This window comes from Pteropus alecto, unplaced genomic scaffold (genome assembly GCF_000325575.1).
Source record: "Pteropus alecto unplaced genomic scaffold, ASM32557v1 scaffold269, whole genome shotgun sequence".
NCBI classification, from domain to species: Eukaryota; Metazoa; Chordata; class Mammalia; order Chiroptera; family Pteropodidae; genus Pteropus; species Pteropus alecto.
Window position 1 is genome coordinate 774,827 of NW_006443566.1, and position 21,654 is coordinate 796,480.

The 21,654-nt window shown below is 39.9% G+C and overlaps 1 protein-coding gene and 1 pseudogene across 1 annotated transcript in view; one reads left to right on the forward strand and one right to left on the reverse strand.

The window, feature by feature from the left end:
* Positions 1-16,381, reverse strand: part of MPP7 (membrane palmitoylated protein 7) — a 221,545-nt gene extending 205,164 nt beyond the window's left edge. The window contains exon 1 of the mRNA XM_015598746.2: positions 16,263-16,381. The gene's annotated coding sequence lies outside the window, so the exon portion shown is untranslated. The remainder of the gene's footprint in view (positions 1-16,262) is intronic.
* A 3,930-nt stretch (positions 16,382-20,311) lies between these two features.
* Positions 20,312-20,430, forward strand: LOC112472864 (annotated as a pseudogene).
* The last annotated feature ends 1,224 nt before the right edge of the window (positions 20,431-21,654 follow it).

Sequence of the window (21,654 nt, forward strand, 5' to 3'; positions counted from 1 at the left end):
AATATGCTAAAAGGTTATCATCTGTTAATTGAGGTGAAGGTCACAGGGTGTTTACTGTGTTCTCTTAGTATTTGAAATGCCACCCAAATTTTTAAAAGCGGGGGGAGGGAATCCAAATCTTTCACCTAATGAAAATATCACCCGGGACATACCTGACATATCTGTCTGAATAACTCTAGGGTGAACAGGGTGAAGCTCACTTCTTCACCAAGCAGCCAAATTCTATTTTGGACTTCTAACATATTTCTTGAAATAGACTGGCCCCATTAGCAGATCCAAACTCTGGTTTGAATCCTGAAATTTATCCATAGAGTAGGTCTTAACTATAAGATCTCAGTGGAGGCAACTAGGAAAAGGCACTAGCCTCGGTATCTCTTAAGGAAGCTAAGAGGAAGATTCCGGAAGGAAGAAGCTACTAAAGGCAATTTTGAATCAATCCAATGTCTTCCCTCCCGCCGCAAATAATTATTCCCATGGCTGTTTCAATTCTGTCCTCAAAAGCCAGCCACCAGCACAGACATTCTGCAGCAGTGACACCTTTTTTCTCCAGGTAGTGAACCTCTGTATCCGTCTTTTGGGTTAGTCATCTGCTCACTATAGACATGCACATCACGCTCTTTCAGAAACCCACGCATTTACTCAATAATCATTTACACCAAGGATATAAGGGCAAAATCCCTACCCTCAAAGATACCTGTACTCAGTCTTCCTCCTCTCAATTTCTTAGTCTAAAAATGTCTCCACCATCAAATCAAAAAAAATAAAATAAAATTCAATCTACACTGTGGCTAAATGATCCCTTAGAATAATTATTACAGTAGTTCCCCCTGTTATCCAAGTGGAAAATGATCCAAGACCCCCAGTGAATGTCTGAAACCATGGACAGCACCAAACTCTATATAAATTACAGTTTTTCCTATACTTGACATGCATACCTATGATAAAGTTTAATTTATAAATTAGGTACAGTAAGACTAACAATGTGCACAGCATAGACACTCCAGACAGGGGATCATTCACATCCCAGGTGGGACGGAGCATGAAGGTGCGAGATTTCATCATGCTACTCAAAAAGGCTTGCAATGTAAAAATGCATGAATTGTTTATTTCCGGAATTTTCCACTTAATGTTTTCGGACCTCAGTTGACCGCTGCTACTGAAACCGCAGAAAGCGAGACCGCAGATAAGGGGGGACCACTGCACTGTCACAAGCCAAGGCAAGGAGAACACGCGAAGTGAGATGGGGCCATCTGAACGGGCCAACAGCTTAGGGAGGGCTGTGCTTCCCCACTGTGCCCCAACGCCAGGCCTGACAAGGGCCATTCCCAGGACAACGCAGATGAAAGAGAACAAGGGGAACCCGTGTTCGTGCACCTTGTTGTTTTAACCAACAAGATTCGGTTTAGCAACTGCCAATACCTTTAAATTAAGAGGCAAAAATAAATAAAAAGAAAACATTACTACAATTGACAGTTTTAGGAACAGTAAGATATAAAGAAATAATATAGTGATATTGTAGTTCACATCTTAGAAAACAAAATTCTTTTTAACGGGGGTTAGGCATGAAGGAGGCTGGTGCAATATCTAGTCCTCGTGACTTTAGATTCATAATAGCAACAGAGTAATGAAATTTCATAGAATCTAGACCTCTAAAGGCAGACTAGGGTCCACTCAGGAGAAGGGTACAGCCACCAAGGCCCTAATTACCCCAGACTAGGGAAAGCACAGACAAGATGCAGGTGACAGGCTGTCAAATTGTCCCATGACAGACAAATGGGCATGTGACCGAAGCAATCCAGAGTGCCAGTTCAGACAACAAGAAAACATATGTCTTAGAACACATTCCCACGTCTGACTAGAGGTGAGTAAAAAAGAGTCATGGAAAATAACCATATACGGGACTAAATAAGATAGGCTTTGAAAGCCGAGCAGTGTGGTAGAGCCTAGGGATCAAGAGCCATTTCTAAAAAGGAAGATCGCTTCTGTAACAACACACCGAATGGAGGGGGATCACAAAGGCCCGTCCACTAAGAGCTGATTGTTGCAATCTAGACAAAGGTATGTAAGGTGTCGCAGTAGCAATACAGAAAGAGGAATGACACTGTGACAGGGAAGCAACGGCAGCATCTGGTTACCGACTAGATAGCAGAGATGGAAGAAAATCAGCTTTTTTGTGTAGTTAACAATATTGTTAATTAATAATGAATATCAACCACCATTTAGTGACCTTTGATTTGTGCCAGGCACTATACTAAATGCTTTATAGTGTTACCCGATTTAATTCTCATTACCATCATCTGAGGTAGGTACTATTATCAGCCTGTTTCAGATAAGAAAATTGAGGAATAGAGATTAAATAGCTTGTTTAAGTTCATAAGACCAGCCGTGAGCAGAGCTGGAATCTGAATCCAAAAATGTTTAGAATATTACCCGGCCTTAAAAAAGAAGGAAATCCTTCCATTTGGGACAACATGCCTGAGCCTGGAGGGCATTATGCCAAATGAAATAAGCCAGACAAGGACAAATATTACATGATACCAATTAAATGATGGCTCTAAAACAGTCAAACTCATAGAAGCAAAGAATAGAATGGTGGTTGCCAGGGGCTGGGGAAGAAGGAGATGGAGAGATATTAGGCAAAGGTACAAACTTTTGGTTATACAAGATCAATCAGTCCTAGAGGTCTACTGAACAGCAGAGAGCCTAGTTAACGATACTATATTAAATACTTAAAATTTTGCTAAGAGGGTAGATCTTATGTTGAGCATTCTTTTCACAAAATAAAAATAATCAACCATAAAAGAGGACAGGAGGAACCTTTTGGAGGTGATGAGTAGGTATGTGCCACATACTGTGGTGATGGTTTCATGGGTGCACACAGGCGCACCTCGCAAGTGTTACAGGTTCAGTTCCAGACCACCGCAATAAAGCAAGTGCTGGTGGAGGGTCCTGGCTTCAGGACGTGAAAAACGCGACACCTGTGAAGCGCAATGAAGCGAAGTGTACCCGTTCTTATCTCCAACGACTCATTAAGTCACGTGAAATACATAACAAGTTTTTGGGTGTCAATCATACCTCAATAAAGTGGTTTCTAAAAGTGCTGTTTAGTTTCACAGTCCACATTCCTAACCATTAGGATATATAGATAGATATAGATATAGATATATAGATATAGATATAGATATATAGATATAGATATATAGATATAGATATATAGACATAGATATATAGACATAGATATATAGATATAGATCTCACTAAGGTTTCAGTGACCAAGGCAGTAAACACTGATTAAACAAGGAAGAGAACTGGGAAAACAGACTTTCCAGGACATCAACCCTTCCTTCTCACAATGAGACTTCGGCCTTGAGGAAGCTAAGTTTAGTTCAAAAACCAGGAGAACGAGCTGTTTATGAACATTCCCTTAAAAGGAAGTACACAGATAGTTTCTGTTAGTTCTATCGGAACCATGATGTAATCCTGACATGATCACGGGGAAGCTGCGTGCCTCCCTAGGAACCAAGGGGCCAGAAAAAGGAATGCCACCTTACGTTGTTCCAGCCAATGTGGCCGCCCACCTCCCAGTGAGTTCTGTGCCCTTAGCTAATTAAATAGGGCTCTGAGCCTAATCCAGAAGGGATGGAGAAATGTTCTCTTCCTACCAGTCTGCATATCACCTAAAAATGTCACCGCTGGTTTTAGGAAGAAGAGCAGTTGAAATCGAACATGCCAACTCTTGAGACCTTCGAATATCCTGGAGACACCACGAAGCCACTGCAAACCTGTTTCAGCGAATTAAGGCGCAGGTGGATCCGCTGAACTGGAGCTCAGTGGAGCCCCCAGCAGTTTAGAAGTCATTCGCACAGAAAGGACAGCTGAAACCAAAACGATGGCAAAGGCACAACTGTGGGGGAGGGGAGCGTGACTAAGTGGGATTGAAGACACTTGCGCAACTAAGCGACAGGAGCAAGAAGAAAAGCCAGTGGCAGAAACCAACAAGAAACTTCACCGTGAGAAGCAGAACTAAGCCACTCAATATCCAGTCAGCGAATCTATTCCATCACTTTGCCCAAATCTCTACAAAATCCATCCCTACCACCAGTACCCAGTCCCAGTTCACCCCCTCACCACTGTCCACGTCAGTGACTTCCTCGCCATCTGACCCCCCACTACACCAACAGTGAATTATCTAAACCCCATGTTTGAACGGGACAGCGCTGCGAAGTCCTATAAACATGTTTCTCAAACTGAGATATATTGTGGAGGTTCAAGGAAAACTGCCACGTCTTTTGGAGTGTCAATTTCCCACAACGGAAAGTGATTTCTTAATCTATTAGATCAAACACAAAACTTCAGAATAACTGCATGCTTGCAGAGGGCTATTTCTGATGTGCCCTCAGACTTCTCCTGGGCAAACTTCTGTCCTTAAGTGGAGGCACTTCAGTGGAAAAATTTTTGAGCAGCAGCCAAAGTAGGTGAGACTCATGTTTGTCCAGGTGAAGACTGGGCCAAAGAAAGAAAGGCTGAAGATTTATAAAAGAGAAAAAATATATATATAAATTCAAATCATATGACTGTTTCCCACATTGGTCTCTGACATGAAAATTTGTAGCTTGGGTCTGAATCCTGGCTTTACCACTTGCTAGTCACACAACTCAAGGCAAAATATTTAACTTCTCCATGACTTGATTTTTTTCCACTTGTAAAACAAAAATGACGATACTCAAAAGGGCTGCTGTGAGAATTAAGCATGGATATCTATGGACAGTGCCTGGCATATAGTAAGCAATCGATAAACAGTAGCTATTATCTGTAAACTCCAGCCTCTCCCAATCTGTTACAGCATTCCAAAACTTTCATTAAATCCAAAATTATTCTCAGACAGGAAAATGTCTATTTTGATAAGCAGTCTTGCCACCATTCACAGTCTGTCCCCAAAGATATTCTAAGTTCCATATGCAAAAGTGAGATTAAATTTAATTACCCAGTTCTAGACTCATCTTGGAGTTTAGAAACATCTAGAACAGAAGAAGCCAAGTCAAAATCATTCTAGCCATTTGATCTCGGAAGCGAAGCAGGGTCGGGCCTGGTTAGTACTTGGATGGGAGACAACCTAGGAAGACCAGGTGCTGTAGGCATAAAAAATTCAAAAACATAAAGGACTGTAAAAGGACAAGTTCCTTTCAATCTGTGAGGTCAACCAAGGGTTGCCTCGCCTAAAAAAATAAAATGAAAACACAAAATCACTTTAGTTATCATTTATAAAATGTTCAGTGAACTGAAAAACAACTGAACAGGGCTTAGCTGTTAGTTTAACAGTCAGTATGCACACCAATAACAAAACAAAATACTAAGGAGACACCGTTCTGAAATACACCCAAGAGGAAGAATACCCGAAAAACTCCTGTTATGAAGAATCCGATCGCTGATCATCAACAGCTGTTAACCAGTTCCCAGAAGGGGTTTCACAGCGGTACACAGATGTTTACGTAGCTTCTGTCTGGGTACTGGGTACTGTGTACTCATTCAGCAATCACTCGAAGTATGAGTTCATGGAGGGAGGAGCGGGAGAAAACAGGTCTGGCCTGAAGAAGGACCAGTTTCAAGTAGGTCAGCATTAGTAAGAAACCAGGGCGAGAGACTGCAGGTGAAGGTTGAAGGCAGGAGCTTTCCCTTTCTCCCTCCACCTAATACCGTCAGATACTCCAGTACCATTTGACTTGCCCCTCCCAGAATCAGTTTCACCTATCGCTTCCCCTTTATCCAAAGAAAACTTTATTTTCTATCAAACATTTCTTAACATAAGTTTTAAAGAGGGGGAGATGTTGTAATAAATATAACTTTTATCATTCAACCCCCAGAATGCCAGTAACAAATATATAAAATAAAGGTCAACTCTGGTCAAATCTGTTCTCAGAGTACATTGTAAGCTACATAAAGGATAATTACATGCAATAAATATATTATTCTAGAGGCAAGAAAAATCGTTTTAATTTTTAAAATTCCAACTTCTTCAATAGCACCAAGATGTGTCTACTATTATTCTTTTATTTCAAATGAATTAAGCTGCCTTCAAAATACAACAAAAGAACGTTTCTATTAATAGTTTCCTTTCGACTAACTTCCAAAAACCAATGCAATTTAGCTTGCTGTTTCAAAGATAAACATTGGAGAGGCCAATTTAATTTATTCATCCTGAAGAGACTTGTCCTATAATCTCGTAATATTGAAAACTGGTTTTAAAAAGATCAAATATTTAACATGCCTTTTCTATACTAACTACATCTCAGTATATTTTCTTTATAAAAATGCTCTACCAAATAAAAAATGAAAAAATAATTTAAATATCACCATTTTGTAAACCCCTAGTAATGGATCTTGGCAATGACTATCAATGGCCGTGAACGTGGCAGTCAACATGGCATAACTCTAGCTAGAAGTAGATTTCACCACTTATGAAACAGCTTTGCCGAAAAATAGAAACTGAATTCAATCAAGATCCGGTTACTATTCACAGGAAATAAAAGAAAAGAAGAACATGCTAAGACACGTATTAAATAAAAAGCATGACAACAGGTTACCACCCATTATAATTCTTCTTAATTATGGTGACGCTACCAAACAAATATTTCTTAATAAATGTCTAGGTCATTCCTCTAAATTCTTTCTGTGCTTATCTTCGTCTTAAAAGACGAGGAAAGTCAATCAAGTATTAGCATGTATATGGATGTATTTATTGTGATAAGAGAGCAAAATTAACAGCTTCGTACAGGTCTGGAGTTGCTAACCTCAGAAATATTTTCTTTCCTAGTGTAACTAACCTTTCCCTCACTTGGAAAAATACAGCACAGTTGAGCCAGGAAGTAACAGGTCCCTGTTTCTAAGAAGACAGCTTTAGGAGTAAGTTAGCGACGGAGCTGGGTCCGGTTCGGCAACCTCAGGGGAGACACATCCGTATGAGCTGGCCCTCGACTGCACAGACAACAGATGCTATAAGCCAGTTGTCCTCAGGCGATCCCTGAAACCTGGAGCTCCTCGAGAACCTTTAAGATCATCCATGACACCAAAACTATGTTTATAATAATGCTGAAAGGTTATCTGCAGTTTCCACTGTACTGACATTTGCACCGATGATAAACAAGGGTGTGTAAAATTGCTGGCACCTTCGCATGAAGCAAGTCAGAGGCACTAACTTTACAGGTAATCATTGTAGTCCTCATCATATGAGCTCAGTGAAAAAAAAAAAAATGCCAGTTTCACACAAGAATGTCCTTAATGAAACAGTGAAAACAAACAATTGTGTGACATCTTGACCCTTGAATTCATTTCCTTTTAATGTGCCATGTGACAAAATAAGAGGTACACATAAGAACTCATGCTATACACTGAAGTACAGTAGTTGTCTCAAGGAAAAGAAATTGTGCCAGTGGTTTGATTTGCAAGCTGACCTAGCAGCTTTCACCCCATAGGATATCATTCTCATAAGAAATAAAAACTGGAAGACAAACTGAATACTGAAAGTTGGGTATTTGGTAGACATTTTCTCAAAAATGAACAAAGCGAACCGGTTGCTTGAAGGAAAACACCTGACATATTTGTTGCCAATGATAAAATCGGAGTTTCCGAGCAAAAATTAGGTTTTTGGAAAAATTATATCTGCCACCAGGAACATGACAGCTTTCTCAGCACGTAAAGATTTTTCTGATGGAATCATTGCTGATTTTAACAAATATGGTTTTTTTCAAACGGTGTCCTAAAATGTGCCAACATTTGGGAGATTTACATAATTGTGTGAACTAATACTTTCCAAATCATGCATGTGTAAAGAGTCAAAGTGCTGGACAGACCTGAAGATTTAAATGTAACATAATGAGAAAAGTTTACTGATTTGGGTTCAGATTCCACTCTGCAACTAAACTTTAAGAAACTGTCACTTGCAGAGTTTTGGTGTAATATTAAAGAGAATATCCACAATCATCTAAAATGACCATTAAAATACTCCTCTTTTCCAACTGCAGGTCTGTATGAGGCTGGACTTTCATTTATTTCAGCCAAACAATAAATGACAACAGATTGAATGCAGAAACAGACATGAGAATCTGGCTGTCTTTTATTAAGCTAGACATTAAAAAAGAGTTGCAAAAATGTAAAACAATGCCACTCTTCACTTATTTTAATAGTTATTTTTTCATAAAGAAATGTTATTTATATTTACATATAATGGGGTTATTTTTAATGAATTCTCTAATATTTCCTGTTTGAATTTCTAATTCAGGAAATAGCATTAGAGATAATCCACATAAACAATATCCGGTAATAATTTTTAAAGAGTGTGAACTGGTACCGAAACCAAAAGTTTGAAAACCGTGACAAGGTTTGGAGCCCAGGTCAAGGCTGTGTTTGTTCAAATGAGCGTGCAGACAGGACCTTATCCTTTGATTTCATCTTGGAACAAAACACCAAAAGTTGGGAGCCCAGCAGGAGCAGAATGACAGACCAAGATCACTATCTCTAGTATTATTGCATGCTGCTACAAGCCAAGGTCATGGAAATGAGCAGACAGGTGGCTTCCAGGGTGCTGCTAACGCTGTTTCATCTGAGTGCTGGTTACACAAGTGTGTTTGTGAAAATTCAGTGAGCTGCAGACATAGGATATACGCATCAGGATATATGGATAGCCTAGTATATATAGAGATGATGCAATTTTCCAGGTAGATATTATACTGTAATACGTTTTTTTAAATTCATAGTTTAAGCTGCATAACAATTTCCACTTTGCTTTTCCAAACACATGATGGCTTCCAACTAACCAGAGTCATCAGAGTTACTTTGGAAAAGCCTGACAAAAATAATTCAAATTTTTTATTTAAAAACCTCAATATACACAACTGTAACTTTTTGGGTTTAAGAGCTATATACCAGCTACCTTTCCAACACAGGGAGAGAATTCTGTGCTTATTTCTCAAGTTTTCAAACCAACTGAAGTTACAATTAAAAAAAATCAAATACAATTTAGAAAATCTCCCAATTAAAGGTAAAACTAAAGATGAATTCCATTTAAAGTATTAAAGCAATCAAGAGGTAACTATCTCTGCTACTCTTCAACATACTACAAGTCTAGACAAATGCAATAAGGCAAAGAAATACAAAAGACAAATAAGAATTGGAAGAAAAAAGGCAAATGGTCATTATGTAAAATGAAACCATCTTCATGGAATATCAAAAAGAAAAACTAGCCATTAAAATACAAGTGTTCAAAAATAGACAGATATAAAGTGTAGCATAAGGAAAATAGTTAACAATGTTGTATAAAACATGTAAGGGGAGAGAGGGGTACTAGATTTAGTGGGGTGATGACTTTGAGTTATATAGATCTCTAATCACTATGATGTACAACTGAAACTAATATATTATTGTATGCCAACTATAATTGAAAAAAAACTCATTGACTTGCACAACGTAAATACGAGCAACTAATTGTCTATTATATTTCAATAAAGTTGGCGGAAAAGGAAAACAAAATACAAGTGTTCAGCAAGACCAAAAATATTAAATATAAATAGAAAGACTGGCTGATAAATTTATATCAATATACAGACCTTAAATAATTAGGATTCCTCTACACCAGGGGACAAAAACAATGACAGTAACAAAAATGTTCTCGACAATACTAATAAAACCTGAGCTACCTAGAAATTAATCTAACAAAGAGGAAACAAGACTGTTTTAGAGAAAATTTTAGACTCTGAAAAGGTATAAATATCTTCAATACATGGTTTCAACCACAATTATATATCACTATTAACAGAGGTGGTTTTTAAAAATACACTTGCTGGGCGCTACTCTCCAGAGATTAGAATTCAGCTAATCTTGGGTAAATGGGCCATGTTTTTTGAAAGTTACCTAGTTAATTCTAACATGAAGCCAGGGCTGGAAACCATCGATTTAAACATGACTAAAAAAAAAACCACAAGTTGTACTCACACTTCCACATACCAAGATCTACAAACAAGTTGTAGTAATGAAAATGAAAATGAAATCAAAAACCACTGTGGAATTCAAACAGAAAGAGACAAATTGTAGAAACACACCTTCCTTGACTAAGAATGGAGAAATATTTCCTAAGCAACACCTGGAAAGTGAAAAAAATATGGATAGATTTAACTATAACAAAACGAAAGATTGTGTTCTGTCAAGGATTTCAAAGAAAAAACTTGACAAAGAGGTATAAAAAAACTAACGTAAGATATTTGCACCATTTCAAAACCAACAAGATTAACATCTAGAATATAGGGGTGGGGGGGAAACCTCCTGTAAAATAGGGCAGAAAAGCAGGGAGGAGGATAAAAAAATAATCTAATAGAACAAGAGGCAAAGAACATATATGCCAATTCACAAAAAGAGAAACCACACCACTAATAAGCATATGATAGGATACTCAACCGCATTACTAATCAGGGAATTGCAAATAAGAACAGTAACATCACTCCATCTGTTGCATCAGATTGGAAAAAATGATAAGGTCAGAAAATATCAAGTGCCAGCAAGAATGAGGCGGTAATAGCTGGTGAGAGTGTAAACTACCACAACCATTCCAGATAATAACCTAGCAGTACTTAATGAAATTATGCATATGCCTGAGAGAGGACGAGGGAGGGCATGAATGGAGATAGGAGATGAAAGGGAATTCATGACCAACAATGACAGTGGGCCATGAACTCAGCATGAACTCAACTCTGCACGCCTGATTTGGGGGGCGCACGCAGGAGCGTCTTCCCACCTCATAAATTCTCTCATTGAACCAGTATATATTAAGTCCCTATACACCAGCTACTGTGCCCGGTGTTGAAAACACAGTAGCCAAGATCAGGTCCTTGGCCTCACAGAGTTTACATTCTAGTGAAGGAAGCATAAAAAGTAAACAAATTATGATGAGTGATAACTGCTACAACAGATATAAATGGGTGATTGTGGCAGGGAGAAATAAGAAAAGGGAAGTGAGATTTTTCAGAGATCATCAAAGAGAGCTGGGCTTTCAGATGGGCAGAGAGAAAATGAACCAAGCTTTCAGCAAGCTGGGCAAAGAGATCTCCAAGAACTGCGTTCAGGGTCATCAAATACAAAGTCGCCACACTACAGGTGAGACTGTGTTAAAAAGAGGACTTTCAGGTAGTTCCTGTAATTGAACTACCAGAAATAACATTTAAAACTCCTGCTATATAAAGTGTAGACCACAGTGATTATTGTGCAAATCCAGTATCTTTTGACCAATATAAACATTTTTAGGCAAAAAAAAGCACCAGCCATGTAAATATTTTATGTCTCTAAACAATGTTTCTGGAAAATTACTAAGATCCACAAACTTTTCCTTCATTCGTTAAACAGAAATTGAGTAGTTGTGTATCTTTTCCACAGCAGTGTGAAAAAATGAGAATATTAGTTTTTGTCCTTGAGGAGCATACCTCCGCTTTACAAGATTCAGGATTCTGTTTATCACATATACTAATTGATCTTTATGATTAAAAGCCAACATTTACTGCATGCTTGCAACTTGCCAGTCACTGTTCTATAAGCTTTTACACACACTTGAGTTCATTTAATACTCACAGAAACATAACGCTATATTTTTTCCACGTCAGAAATGAGAAAACAGAATTAAGAAACTTGCCCGAAGTCAAAAATCTAGTAAGTGGCAGAGCACGGATTTGAATCCGGATCTTTCAAACTTCGAAGCCTGTGTTCCCAACCACTACACTCATATTTCCTTCTGAAATCTTCTCAGTGGTTTTCAAAGTGCGGTCCCAGGACCAGTAAGTAGCATCACTATTACCTTGTAATTTATTAGAAATGCAAAATCTCAGGGCCCATCCCCAGACCTACTGAATCAGCAACATAAATTTCAACAAGCCCTCCAGGAGATTCTGAGGCATACTGAAGTTTGAGAACCACTAGCCTAAAGTTTCCTTACGCAACTTAATGTATGTTAAATGACTACCATTTTGAAAATGCCAAAATGTGAAATTTTGATCCTATTTAAAATGACTCTAAACATATCGAAATATTAATTCATTTCCTCACTTCCTATATCACAGCAACTCCTCCCCTAAACTTGACAAAACACTCAGTCTGTACCCTGACTAGACCATCTAAAAAAGTCTACTCTGATGGGTCTCTGAACTAAATCCCAAACATGAAAAAAGCACAAAGGGCCAAAAAGAATCCCCAGAAGTTAAATCAGAAACCATATTTGGAAGACAAAAAAACTATTTGGAATATCAGCAGTAGAAGCCTGATAAATCTTGGTCCATAGTTTCATAATTCTTTTTATCCCTGGCTCAATTCCATCACTTCAACAAACTTTTCCAGTTGCCAAAAAAGAAGTTACAACCTTCAGAAATATTTCTCAAGATTCAGATTGCTTTAAATAAACATATATAGGCCCCGTCTTTCAAACAGCATGTTTTTATCATGAGTAAAACTAATCGGATGATTTTACCACATAAACTACAGCAAAAAAGTGAAGCTGTCCCTGTCCCTTACCTAGACCAGCTCTTTACAGCATCCTACCTGACCCTTCTTTTGAAAGCCATATTTAGACCAAGAGGCTTCTTTCTTCCCAACTCAAGTTCTCAATCTGAGCAGTTCTGTGTATTCAAGTTTGTCTATTTCTAATAAAGGTTTTGTTTAAGGGTGGGGAAGACAAGAGTATCATTAGTATATTCAAGCACCTACCAGAATTGAAAACCTACCATCTGCCAGATAACTCTTTTAGGCTATTCACTTGCATACTCAAGTCATTAATTTTATAAAGTTCAGGGTTCTACTTATTTTTTAAAATTAAAAACAAATTTGAAGACTGAAGAGTTAACTAGCCCAAGTCCAGACCGCAGGAGCTGTAAACCTGAGTTAAAATGCTTATTGACTTGATTAAAGTTGTCAAAGGTGCAGAAAGCTCTGGGAAGCCCATGCTCAGGCAAGTTTTTAATCTGCCTAGCTACTTACAACCACCCACTTTACCAGCTCACACTCACCCAGGACTGGCAGCACTGCAGGGAGCTACCTTCCTAGAAGGAATGACACCTACTTTTTTTCCCCCTCCCAAATCACCATCAAATTCCCTGAGAACCACAGCTGCTTCCAAGAAACAAAGTATTAAAGTTCTCCTCCCCATACAAGGTTTAATGGAACTGAAATAAACATACACCAACCACCTAAAGACGGTCTCATTTACTTTTTCTCCCGCCTTTTACAAGTCCAGTGCTTTCTGCAAAACATCTCGCAAAATGCAATTTTCCTAACTAGTCCTTATTCTCCACTAACACTGCCATTACTATACCTGAAATGGGTACTGCTTTTTATCAAAGCAGCAGCTATGTTTTCTCATCTCCCTTTTGGAACAATCTCAACAAGCTACCCAATCAGGAACAAACAAGCCTGACTAACAACTTCTACCATCAGCGGGAGAGAATGCTCTTTTCAAGTTCATAAGCGAAGCAAGGCGATAATCATACTCTCCTAAAAGATGAGAAAGAGATATTAAGTGAGCGTTCAAGAAAAATAAAAACTTTTATAAGTTTCAATAACTTAAGTATTTGCTCATAGCTGGTATTAAGTAATCTTGCTATATGTACCCACTTTATTCTACCACTTCTTTCCAAGAATTAGTAATCAAAGAAAGCAAAGCATAAAACTGTGTTCAAATAGTTCAGCCACGGTTTACATAAGATTTAAACAATTCAAAAGCCACTTTAAAAAATACAATTCAAGTGTACATACATAAGGACCAATAAATCCACACTCTGGTCTAGGTTCCTGACCACAGAGAGAACCAGAGAGCTCTTTAGCAAAAGTTATTCTAAAACTACTAACCATTTCCTTCACTTTAAACTATTGTTTCCTTCCAAATAATCTCATTTAATAAAACTGACCTGAATCACTCATTGCAATTCTCTGAATTGTAATTATGACAGAAACCTTACATTTGTACCTTTGTCAATGAAATGCTGTAAGATAAAAATCTGATTGAAATCTCCAATAAGCAGCACCCAGTGCACCATCTAGTGGAAGTCGTGTAATGTAATTAATTTTTTTAAAGCGCAGAAATCTTAGGTAAGAATACAAGCAACTACTTTTCAAACAGCCTAAATCTCTTTCCAATTTCCCACACTGCAAGTGAGCTGTGATCATCACAAGAACGGACTCATTTTCCATACAAATTAACAGACCATCAAGGTTTCCTTATGGAAATTTTTGCTTGGGAACTAGAAGTTTTAATCTGACAAGAGAGGAAAAATTAAGTAAAGGCATTAAGGCAAAAACAAACTGAGTCAGAGCTAGATGGTAGGGCCTGTGTAAGAGAGGTTTTATAATTTGTATGGATGAATTACATCAAAACATACATGTTACATGCAACAGAAGCATCTTCCATGAAAACAAGGGATTACTTCATTAGAACAGTTCCATTCAGTAATTCATAAGACACTTCCATCTTCCTATGACTAATTAACATAACCTAACAATTCTCTAGAGTTCCCCAAGCCTTGACATCATTCAAGAGTATCCTCCCAAATACCCATCTAAGCCTGCTCTCCATTAACTCCTACACTCCCTTGCTTGAGTTATTCTAATGAAGAAATGATTTTTACATTTCGACCCTTCTACTAAATTGTAAAAAATTTCCGAAACAAAGTCGTATGTCATGACCAAAATACATTACACTTTATTTTTATTTGCCTTATGTATATTATTTCAAGTCAAATAAAAACAAAACAACAAAAAAAACCGGCACCGACACTCAGTGATACAAAACAAATAAGGTTCTCTAATTTGGAACACCTGCCAAAATTTAAAAGCGATTTTCACATAGCACCACTAGGTCTTTTGTTTGTTTTGTTTTGCCTGTGTGAAAAATTGCCTTTCTGGGGTGATTCAAACTATCTTAGCAACCTAAGGGGGGAAAAAGATCTAAGAGACAACATTTCTTTACTTGGAAATAACCATCTCCAGCTCTGACTCGTGAACACGTGATCAAATGGGTAAGCAGAGCACTTACTGGATCTGGGATTAAATCCAGTCGAGGCACAGAATCGAGTAGGAGTCAAGTAACCTGGGGCATAATTCCTTTCATCTCTAGGGTGTCCAGTTTATGAACCTGTAAAGTGGGTATGATAAACACTACCTGCCTCCAGAGAGTAGGAGGACACTAAAATTGATGCGATGCTATGAGTGAGCTTCTAGATTAAAAACCTAAATGGAAGTACTGGCTTGCAGAATAGAATGCACCTGGAAGGGGTGAACACGGCTCCAAAAGTCCTCACTGTGCCTTTACTGCTAAAACTCGGTGACCTTCACCAATTCACTTGTGAACAAATTGGTGAATGAAAAGTTATTAGGCACGTCAGAGGTAACAGCAACAAGGTGTCTTTTTATAAGTAAATCATGTTAACTGCCTAGGACTTGTCTGCATGCGTCGCAGGTGCATCCCTAAAACCCAAAGATTGTTTTTAAAGTTTTTTTTAATGCTGTTTTTTAAAAAATTAGAAAGAGAAAAAAAGAATCATAATTCTACTCTCACCCACGACAGAATGACAGAAACAAGGTCCCACCCCCACAATCCTTTCAAACCTGCACAGGCATTCCTCATCAACACTCCTCCCCCTCGTTCCTATCGCGCCGCTCCTCACTAATGCGCAAAGGTGAGTCACCCTGCTGGGTCTACTTGCCACTTGAGGGAAAGCCCCCAAAGAAGTTCACGTTAAAGGCTGCTTTTGATTTAAAAGGAATAAGTAAGCGATGTTAATGTGTAAATCGCAATGCAAAGCACCTATCTCCAGAAAATTTGTAATTAACACTACCCAAGTAGAGATACCTTTCACAATTAAAAAAAAAAAAAGCCACTCAGCTTATCGCTACTAATCAGTAGGTCCTTCTACCTTGGTTGCCTGACTCTGACTCAACTCCACGGTTTTCCCTCCACCTGCATGTCCTCCCTCCCTCCCTAGGGCCCGGCCGCCTTACCCCGAGTCCTTGCGAGGTCCCCAAGGGGTCCCGCCCGCAGCTGCTCCTCGCCCGACCCCGCCCCCACCTCTCCGCAAGGTGCCGCCACTGTCGCGGGCTCCTAGACCGAGACGCCTCGAGGCGGGTAGGAGGCTCCTGGTGACTCGGCCCGGCTACCGCCGGCGGGAGCAGCAGGGGGAGCAGAGCCCATTGCCCACACCGCGCCCCGTGCTCCCATCGGCGCTGCAGCTCTGGCGCCCCATTACCTGCTCTGAGCAGCCGTGGCCCGCGGGAAGAGCGCTCGCTGTGGCCCCTGCAGCCCTAGCTTCGGAGGCAAGGAGGTAGCGACTGCGGCCGCCGCAAAGGACAATCAGGAGCCGGCAGGCGCAGAACGCACGAGCCCAGCGGAGCCGGGCCCCCACCTCCACCCGAGCAAGTAACCGATTCAACCCCCTCCCTCGACGGGGCGGGGCCACGGTTGGGGGGCGGGGACCGGGGCGGGGCCGCACCGCCCGCGGGGCGTGAGCGCCGCGAACGCTTTGTAAGAGGCGCCTGCTGATAGGCTGCGATAGGGGTAGGCGTCTCAGATTTGACGAGAGCCTCACCAGCAAGGCTCCCTGATTGGTAGATAGAGAAAGCAAAGCAGAGCCCTGATTGGTGACAGTTGTGTAGCTTCTCTCCCCCTACCTTCAATCATCGGAAACTCCGCCTCCACCCGCTGATTCCCAGGCGGCTGCAGAATGTGCGGTGTTTTATGAACCTGCAGCCTAGCTGGAGAGAACCCCGGATACCCGGGCTCCTTTGCCGGGTACGAACTTCCTTACCCTACTGCGATTCTTTGATTTCCATATGAACTTGGTGAATAACATCTAATCTTTGACATCGCTTGGATTTTGAGAAGTCTCGTGGGTATATTTTAAATGCATAAGATTTAGAGGGAAAGTTGTCATGCAAAAAAAAAAAAAAAAAACCATGAAATGTTTTCACCTGGTGAGAGTATGCGTGACTTTTTTTATTACCTTTCTGTGTTCCATATTGAGCATGTATTATTTTATAATTAGGGGGAAATTTTTTTAAAAAAATAGAAAAAGAGTAAGGTGCAGAGAATGGTAAAGGATATCCAGAGGACTAATTCTTCCACAGTAGAAGAAAATACAGTAATATACACAACAGCTGAGAGCCATCAAAAAATATGTTCTGGTAACAGCCCCTTTCAAATCTCTTAAAGAACTTTACAAATATGACTGAGGTTCCCCCATACTCTTTCCTGAGTAACTACTATTTATCTAATACACAGTGTAGAATACATTACACTATCAACAGATCCTCCCTAACGGGAAGAATTTAGAATCCGAAGTACCAAAGAAAGCTTTAACCAAAAAAAAAGTAGACTACTGAAATTCAGAAGATATAAATTGGAATATTCAACCTAATGCAGGGAATTATAAGAACGTGACAGCTCTTCCAGATGTGACTCGCACTTTGAAAACTGAAAGAATTAGAGAAGAGGGTCTTGGGATAATTATCAATGACCCATAGTTAAAAACCTGAGCTCTCAGACCACATCAGCCAAGCCCTAAGTCACCCTAGTCAGTTTAGAACAAGTGAAACATATCTCACCTGGGGACTACACTCACTTTACTCTCTCTGGCTGTCTTACTGTGTTCTTCTTGTCATTTCCATGAGGTTCTGAAATAAGAAGATTCAAAACGAAGCATTTCCCCCAGCAACTCTATTCATTTAATAGTAAAAAAGTGGAGATTGACAAAAATCAAACCTATGAAAGAAAGAAATGTTTAGGTAAAGATGAACTTGTAAAGAAGTAAGGATGAGGAAACTGATATAAATAGTAGGACAAATCTTTTCTCTCTTTTTCTCTAAGAATAAGGTAAGTCTGAAAACGTGTCCCAGAGCACACTGAGCAAGTAACTTAGTGTCGAGATTTAATTATGTTTAAATATATAGGGGGAAAAAAGATGATAAGTTGAACTTACACTGTTAGCAAAACTATAGGGGAGGAGAGTCAGCCCCGCTCCATGGAGGGCCACCAGAGGAAACGTCAGAGTATCTCGGTGCATCCAGCTGATAGTGGCAGGTGAATCAAAAGATGCAGCAACTAAAACAAAATAAACAAAAAAATAAATTTAAAATGTAATCTTAAAAATGTATGGCACAGTGTTTCAAGGCCACTAGAAAGTAATCTGTACCCCAATAATAGAGTTCAAAAATTAATTATAAAGATAGAGGGGTATCTTATAGAATCCCAGGACAAAAATAAGTCAGTTCTCAGGAAGGCTAGGAGCCAGGACCTGAAAAGCCAGGAGGAACTCAGCTGAAGTTTTCTCTCTCTTCAAACTTACCTCTTTCTATAATTCTGCTCTATTCTTCTCTGGAAAACAGCTTTCCCTGGCTGAATGAGAGTGAAGCTACCCCAGAGTGCCCCCTCCCTCCATACACAATGACTGAATCAATGTCCCTGACCCAATCCCAAATTCTACGGAGAGAAAATATGGTTGCCCCAGCCTGGTCTACCCCTCCCCCATCACTATGATCAGGGAGGTAATGGGGGAGGGGCATCACAGTCATGGCTCCTGGGGTCCATTCCTGTTGATGGGCAGTTATTTCCCAGAGATTAGGCACTGGGCCGGTTATCAGATAGGCATCATCAGGTCCCCCACATTTTCAATAGTCAGTGAGAGGCTCTGTTTTCTGTTCAGTGAAAGTCTTTGCCTATCATTTGACACTAAAGTGGAAGCTCAGAGGCCAAGGCCAAATCCTTCTATGGTGATTGCCAGCTTTCTCAAAATCTCTTGAAATCTCTCTACTTCAGTTGGCTTCCAGAAGTGAAGTACCCTTGTCTCTTCCAGTTTCCAGTTGCCATGCCCTTTTGGGTCTACTAATTCCCAACATCCCTACCTAAATATACCTCTCAACCTGTTTATTCAAAGAGCAACAGCACTTGCCATGTTGGTGAACACCCGTGAACATTGCTCTTAGCTCCTGTGAGACTAGCATGTAGAACAAGCAGGACCGATGAAGTAGATGGAAGCAGAAGGCAACCCTTTGCCTTCCACTGTCCCTTCCATATGTATTCAGTGAGAGATCTTCCCCTGCACCTGGATGAACACATGGGTAGTCCCAAAACTTTTATGAGGGCTCTTAGGTAAGAAAAATCCTTTGATTGGCTTAAGCCACAAAATACAGTTTTAATCTAGAAATTTTAATGCAAATGCCAGCATTTTAATCAACACTTCAAGTTTCATTCAAATATAGGCCTTCCCTCCACTTCCCCAACTAGTGTTGGAGCAGGCAGGCCATGTTCTCAGGAAAGGAGAAGAGGAGCCTTCTTTCTATGCCAACAGATCCTCCTCCAACTCATAACAAAAGGAGGTGGAGAAAGTCTGAGGATAGCAAGTTCATACTAACTGGTAGGGTCACCAGGAGGGTTTGCTCTCTGCGCCTGGCTAATGACTTAACCTTGCACTTCCCCCTTGGGTGCTTTCTGACAGTCTCAGAGACTGGAAAGTGAATCATCTGGCTTGGGCAATGCAATTTTGTCTGGCTGCCACTTCTACCCTTGGTTTCTGGTTCCCCGCAGACCACTTTACATAAATTCTTCTGTTGGAGAGGAGGTGGGAGTGGTCCCTTGACCTCTCCCAGTGTTCCTCTTGGGCAGGACTTAAACCTCTCCAGCTCAGCTCTCCCTCATGAATGGTTCTCATCTGGTCCTCGGGAAATGCTCGTACATTCTTTAGTCCGATGAGTAGTGGAAATGCAGCTGGCTTCTGAGCACACGAGTCTTGAGTGTTCTTTCTCCTCTTTTCTGAGCTCTCTCTCTGAACTGCTGCCTCAAGCCAATACCTTCAGCCTCTCAACTTTGAACATCTCAGATACAAGTTAGACACTCCGAATACCAGAGAATACCAGTCAAGTTGCCCTCATGGCCCTGTTGACACCCCCTCTCTAGTGAGATTATTGTGGGAAATCTTGGGTGAGTGATTAGCTGGGACTCAGCATTGCTGTCCTGAAGAACACTTTTCACAGATCCTTTCCTGTATTCCATTTCCTCCGCCCTTTTATGATCCTATTTTGAGTGGAGGATTTTTAAGAGTCACCAAGGGGCTAAAATATTTCCTTTGAGATTTACTTTCTGCTCTGGCAATTACTTTAGAATTTTACTTCTATTATCTTTGGTGCCTCAGTCAAAATTTTTCTTTTACACCTTGTCATACTAAAGTGGATCTGTAAAAATTGCTTTAGTTAATAACACCAAGGACAAGGAGCTAAGAAAACATGTTCTCTAAAACCATAGGCTATCTACAGCCATGCCACCCTGAACAAGCCCAATCCCATCTGATCTCAGAAGCTAAGCAGTGTTGGGCCTGGTTAGTACTTGGATGGGAGACCACCTAGGAAGACCAGATGCTGTAGGTGTAAAAAAAAGTAAAAAAAATAAGGGATCGTAAGCTGACAAGTTCCTTGAAAAAAAAGTAAAAAAAATAAGGGATCGTAAGCTGACAAGTTCCTTGCAATCTGTGAGATCAACCAAAGGTTGCCTTGCCTTGATAAATAAATAAATAAATAAATGAATGAATGAATGAATGAATGAATGAATGAATAAAATCATAGGTAGGCTGTCAAAAACTTAGCTGTCTGAGAATCGGTGAGAAGGAAACACTCACTCTTGCCTAGAAATAGGAGACTATGGGTCACTGTGACACAGGGAAGCAGCCTTGATTTCCAGCCCAGGTGCAGACCTTCAGTTAAAGGATTTGGGGACACAGCATTCTGCACTTCTCTTAATTGTATAGAGACTCTGAATCTGCCTTTCAGCCCTAAGCTGATGTCAATAAAAATATTACTAAATGTTAATAATAGAATATTACTAAATGTTAATAAAATATTACTGACAGCCTTTCTGTGCTTGGAGCCTATCACAACACTGTTTCATTTAGTCTTACCTGAACTTCACCCTCCCAGCACACCCGACAATAGCCCTGTCTCCTCCTGTTTGGTGAGGCCCTCTGCAGGGAGGGATCACTCACACTTATTACAAGTTCATAAACCAAACTAACTTATACTTCAGATTTGTCTTTGATGAAGTTTGACTGTTGGGTTTCATCGTCAGTGATCACATTTTCCCAAATCAGATTATCAGCTCCCACTTTCCCAGATTCTGTCTTCATGTCTACATTTCCTTCTTTGGCACCAAGTCACGCAAACTCACCATCATCATTGTACCATCAACCAGAGTCATCAGAGTTCTGCAACTACAATTATATAACACTCAAAATACCATAAACATGCATATGCAGGAACAATAACATCTATAGACTCTAGCAAAAAAATTAGTAAAGGGTATAAAAATTACTTGAAGAGCTTTCTCAAATTACACACCCCCTGATAATACTGATACAATCCTTCCTACTGTTCTCTCTGCAGATACACATACTTGATTCTAACGCATCACAGCAATTATCTTGCTAGTGATGGTAGAGGACCCTCAGTATGTTTGGGAGAGGTTAAGAGACTCTACTTTATTCCTCTCTAATCTAATAGGCTCTTTCTCAAAATTCTAAGTCTATAAGTTTGGTGACCATCTTTTCTCTTAGCTAAAAATACAGGCTTGATCTTGCTTATAAATAAAAGGAAGAACTG